Here is a 5,856-nt window from a genome sequence, read left to right as displayed (position 1 = left end):
AGTCATAAGTATACTAGAAATCAAGACATATAGTTTTTATCACTAACATTGACAAACATGCTTGAGATAGCAATGCATGCGATTTCGACCTAGCAATGCTCTAACAATCTCCCCCTTTGTAATTTTAGTGACAAAACCATCAATACATATGGATTACAAAATAGATAAAAACTTTGTAGCTTCTCGTCCACATGCTTGATCTCCTTGGTGCTTCAACATTACTCGAAAACTTCGTATTATCCAAGTACTCCCATGATTCCATAGATGTTCAATTCAGCATCATAGTTGTTGAAGTTCCGTAGCCATAAAAATGAGAAAACAAAAGCTCTCGATCATTGTTATACAGTGTCAGAGTATTATTACACAGCATCAAAGTTCTTACATCACAACTTCGACAACAATACTATGGTGATATGTATCACTCCCCCTTAGTCAATACTTTCGTCTCAACATGAAAACCACTCCCCCTTACATAATGACCCGTAAAACACGTAAATCATATGTATTTGTAGTGTGAACTACATATTAATTCTCCCCCTTTTTGTCAATAAAATTGGCAAAGGTACGAAAACGGGATCCTAATGAAATTTCCACGAAGACTCTTCAAGACCAAAGAAAAGTACATATCAACTTATTTAGATGCAATCATAAAGCCGAAGCTAAATGCATTCATCAAGGAGTTTATAAAGATACAAGATAACCCCTAAATAATTCCACAGCCGCACTCCCCACAAAGATACGGAAATTAAGCGCAAGTTCAAAAGAACTCTCCCCCATTTGATGTCATTCCCGAGAGAACAACAAGACGACCTTACTTTTACAAGAAAAGAAGGATTTCTTTGGACACCAAAAACCACAAAATGATTTTGTATCCAAAATTCTCAATTAAACTAACCACAAGAGAACTCATGATTAACTTAATCGGAATACACAACCAAAAAAAACACAAACGAATCTATGATTAGTCTTGTTGGAAATGCTCACACAAGAAGACTTATGGATCCGCACAGTATATACATAAAATATGGATCAGGGAAGATCAATACTGCGGAATATACAACGATTCATTATATTTTCCATCACTATTTCCACAATGACATATAATTAGATATAATCCTTGTAAACAAAAGATTTTAACCTGTCTTCCGTCAATAAACGACATAATAGGCTTAACTTTTGTTTGTCAAAAGTTCATCGATCTTGTATCAATACTTGCATATCGACATATAACCGAGATAACTGTTGAAAATATATGGGACAACAATAGTTCACGGATGCAAACACACATATTCCATAACAAATTGCAGTATATAAAACCATAAAGATTAATATTGCAAAATTCAATCTTTGTCCTTAGAAGGTAGAATCAATCTTTTTCGCACGGATTTACACCAAGAGTGGTTACCAAAAGAGTATAAAAATATTTTCTTAACAAAGAAGAACATACAAAGTCATTAAAGACCATGCATCATAGTTCACATAAGATGATTGTGAACATTCAAGAATCCCAAAGCAATGCGTACTACTTCCCATTCTTGAATTTCCTTCTTTGTGCTTTACCAACGTCATTCTTGTAAAAGCTACAAATGAGCTTAGAATATAATTACTCCAAAAATCCAAGTGCCCAAGTCCAGTAGAACAAGTGCGACGAAACGGAGCAAAACACTCAAAAACAAGATACAGGACAAAGACCAACTTTAACTCATTCACATTTATGATTTATCATAACCATTTTGAATATAATTCAAATAGGAAGAGAATGCAAAAATAATGAGGTCATTCCGAGTTCGGACGAAGAAGTTACGACCAAAACAAATTTACCGAATATCGACGTTAAGTATGCATACGGGTTTGCAAACGAATTTCCGTATCCTGGAGCAGTATGCAAATGGGTATGCGTACCTAAACCCCTGGATTTTGATTTTAAATGATGTTATGCATACCTGGTATGTGTACCATGTAGTCAAAACATCCCGAACTATTATTTTCAAACCTAAATATTTAAGAACCTTAAACACAAATCAAGTTAGGTAGAAAAGAACGATAAAAAAGGTACGTGAATCATTATAAGTTCTATAAGCAAATAAAAGCACAAATATTTCTCAAGTTTATAGACATACCTTTTTAGATTAATCCAATTGAATTCCACAGCCTTACCAAACATAATCTGTGCGCCCCAATTTCGTGCTTCCCTCACCGTACACATAACATGGCATTCCTTGGTGAAGATGCACTTAAAACACACTCAAGTTGTGTTGAGGTGAACAATGTCTTGCTCACCACAAGTGACTTTTGGATTATCATGAAAGAGATCACTTTTAGAACCTTTCACATCCAAATCCATTTTTCCAAAGAACTCTTTAAGTTCCAACATCATGGATACTGCCTTCTCCATAGTCATGAAATTTTCTGGGAGATCATTCCTTTTCACACTCAAAGTGTCATTGACTTTATTTGGAACCCAATTATGAGTGCGTTTAGAAACAACCGGAACCTTCTTTCCGTTACTCTCTTCAAGATTTCTCGAAAGAGGATTGGTTTTATTATTCTTTTGCAAGTTAGTCTTTCTCCAACAGGGAACATCGGATCTTGTCTTAGTCTTTACGAAGTTATCCTTTTGATAACCTTTACGATTGTGAAAAGGTTTCGTATGACGTTTATAGGCAAAAATAGGTTTATCATAACACTGATTCCTTTGCCTAAAGGTTGGACAGTTAACAACCTGTAGCATTAAGGGGATTAGCCTTAACATATGATCTTGGTTTCACAACTTCTTGTGATGCCCAAACAAGAACATTATGAAGTTTCTCATTCCTTATACGGAAACGACATCTCCTTTCTAGGTGACCTTTATTTCCGTAATAGTGGCAAACATAAGGAATGTTCTTACCTCGATCCGTATGTGCTGACTTTGGAGGTTGATGTACTTTGCTCTTTCGAACCTTAATTGCCGGTGAAGGTATTTCACTTTTGCCATCAGTGGAAACCTTTTTATGAGAAGAATCACTAGCCTTGACAAATTTTACCTCTTTGCTAATACCTGGAGCATCTATTCCCTTATAGCCCAATCCTCGTGTATCACGATGTTTTTTTACTTGCTCCTAGCATAGTGGTTAATTTGTTTGAACTAGTGTTGAACTTTTTCAAGTCATCTTCCAACATCTTGATTTTATCAAGAGCAGCAGCTAAATCAGCCTCAAGGCGTTTTTCTCGAGCGAGACAAGCACTTTCTTTGTCATCAAAACTAATTTGTTGAGAGTTAAACCTTGCTTCAGATTCTTCAAGTTTCTCTTCCAATAAAAAGTAATTTTGATAAAGATCATTACATTCAAGTGACTTCATACGTAGGTTTTCCTCAGAATCCTTGAGGATCGATTCGTTAGAACGATTCGAAAAATAAACACCTGCGTAACATCTTCTCAATTTCTTGTTTTCTCGACAGAGAGGAGTCAGAAGAGGTGAGACATGAGAAGTTGTAATCTTCTTCATATTCCACGAATCCAAAAACTTAACATACTCTGAGTCTTCCTCATCAATATCTCTATCAATATCTGAATCACCTTCATCAGAAAGTTCATCCAACTGTTATTCTATGAGAGTTTCCCAATCAACAGTTTTACATCAAGAGAATGTTTAGATATTGACTTAGATGTGACAGTTCGCTCAAGTGAATCCAAGCTTTTGGAATCACCTGGTAATTTATGAACTGGTACGTTATTAGAGATAGACTCGTCCATAATCAGATCGCTACAAACACATACTTATAAGGTCTTTAACGTGTTTGCCTGCTCTGATACCAATTGAAAAAGAAGAGGTCTAACAACCACACCCAATATTTTGATTAGCAATTTGTATGGACTAACTCCAACATACTTTCTAGAGAATCAACTAGACAGTCAGACTCAATCTAGAGAAAAGTATAACGAGGAGTTAATATCTCTCTTGATTTGATTTTTACTCAAGCAAATAGAAATCTGCGAGTCTTTATCAAATACAAGGATAATAAACTTGGATGGTACCAAAAACCAATATCCAAGGATCAATCAATTTCTAATCAACAACCAAAGATTGGATTTCACAATTGATCGATACAAACGCATAACCTGTGATATTTCAGTTATATAACAAAACATAATGCGGAATAGAAATAACACAGACACCAGAAATTTTGTTAACGAGGAAATCGCAAATGCAGAAAAACCCCGGGACCTAGTCCAGATTAAACACCACACTGTATTAAGCCCCTATTAGACACTAGCCTACGACAAACTAACTTCGGTCTGGACTGTAGTTGAACCCTAATCAATATCACACTGATTCAAGGTACAGTTGCGCTCCTTACGTCTCTGATCCCAGCAGGATACTACACACTAGATTTTCTTAGCTGATCTCACCCACAACCAAGAGTTGCTACGACCAAAGTCGAAGACTTTAATAAACAAATCTGTATCACACGGAAAAGTCTACGATATTAGATAAATCTGTCTCTCACATATAAACCTATCAGTTTTGTTCCGTCTTTTGATAAAATAAAGGTGAACATGAACCAATCGATAATCCGGACTTATATTCCCAAAGAACAGCCTAGAATTATCAATCACCTCACAATAATCTAAATCGTATGGTAGCGAAACTAGATATTGCGGAATCACAAACGATGAGACGAAGATGTTTGTGATTTCTTTTTATCTTTCCCTATCGGAGATATAATCTCAAGCCAATCTTACAATTGAACTTGTACGATATAAAATGGCAAGATCAGATCGTTCAACTATAAGAGAAGTAGTTTCGTCTGGATTCACAATCCCAATGAAGTCTTCAAGTCGTTAACCGACAGGGTCTCGAGAAGAAACCTACGGTTAAAGGAGAATCGACTCTAGGAAAACCAACTAGTATCACACAGGAGGTGTGGGGATTAGTTTTTCCAATTGCTAGATGTCTCCTTTATATAGTTTTCAAATCAGGGTTTGCAATCCAAGTTACCTTGGTAACAAAGCATTCAATATTCACCGTTAGATGAAAAAACCTGATTTATCCAAGCTAATATCTTTCAACCGTTAGATAGAAACTTAGCTTGTCACACACAAATGAAATGTATTCATTTAGGTTTGAGTAACCGTACCTAAACGTGTACACTTAGTTGGTTCACAAATAGTTAACCAATGGTTAGCCATATGAGAACTTTTATATTAGCCGTATTCATCATTATCATAACTAGTTCAAATGATTCATAAGAACTAGTTCAAGAGTTTTTCAATTTCTTAGATCTTTATACATAGGAACAATTGAAAAAAAATCGGTTTGATTCACTTGAATCAATTCATGAACAATATAGCCACGGTTTGCAAAGATTGCATTCGTTATTGATTTATTGTTTAGGTTCATGAAACTACCGATTTGAGAAATATAACCAGCTTGGGTACGCGTACGGGTATGCGTACCTTAGCTACCATATTTGAGTTGGCTTTTGGTTTCCAAACTCAGCAGAATTTTTCGGGTAGAAAAGTTCCGCCAGTACGCGTACCTAAGGTGACTGGTTTATGAGTTCGTAAACTCCAAACTCAGCAGAATTTTCCGGGAGGAAAAGTTCCGCCAGTACGCGTACGGGTACGCGTACCTAACCCGTTTCCTTCACCAATACCGTATGCACACACTTGGTTTCCGGTACATGGATTTATACACTAATGTGCGAACACATTATATATGCTTATATCCATAGTTGGTTACGTAATCTCAATTCTACATTTCAATCATTGAAACATTCTTCTTATAATAGTCGTTAGACATAAAGAATCGATTATCGTCATCAAAGCTATTTTCAAGATTGAAACGTCATCATGACTTTTGTCACGGGTA

This window comes from Papaver somniferum, chromosome 5 (assembly GCF_003573695.1).
Source record: "Papaver somniferum cultivar HN1 chromosome 5, ASM357369v1, whole genome shotgun sequence".
Taxonomy (NCBI): domain Eukaryota; kingdom Viridiplantae; phylum Streptophyta; class Magnoliopsida; order Ranunculales; family Papaveraceae; genus Papaver; species Papaver somniferum.
This window is presented reverse-complemented; position numbering follows the sequence as displayed.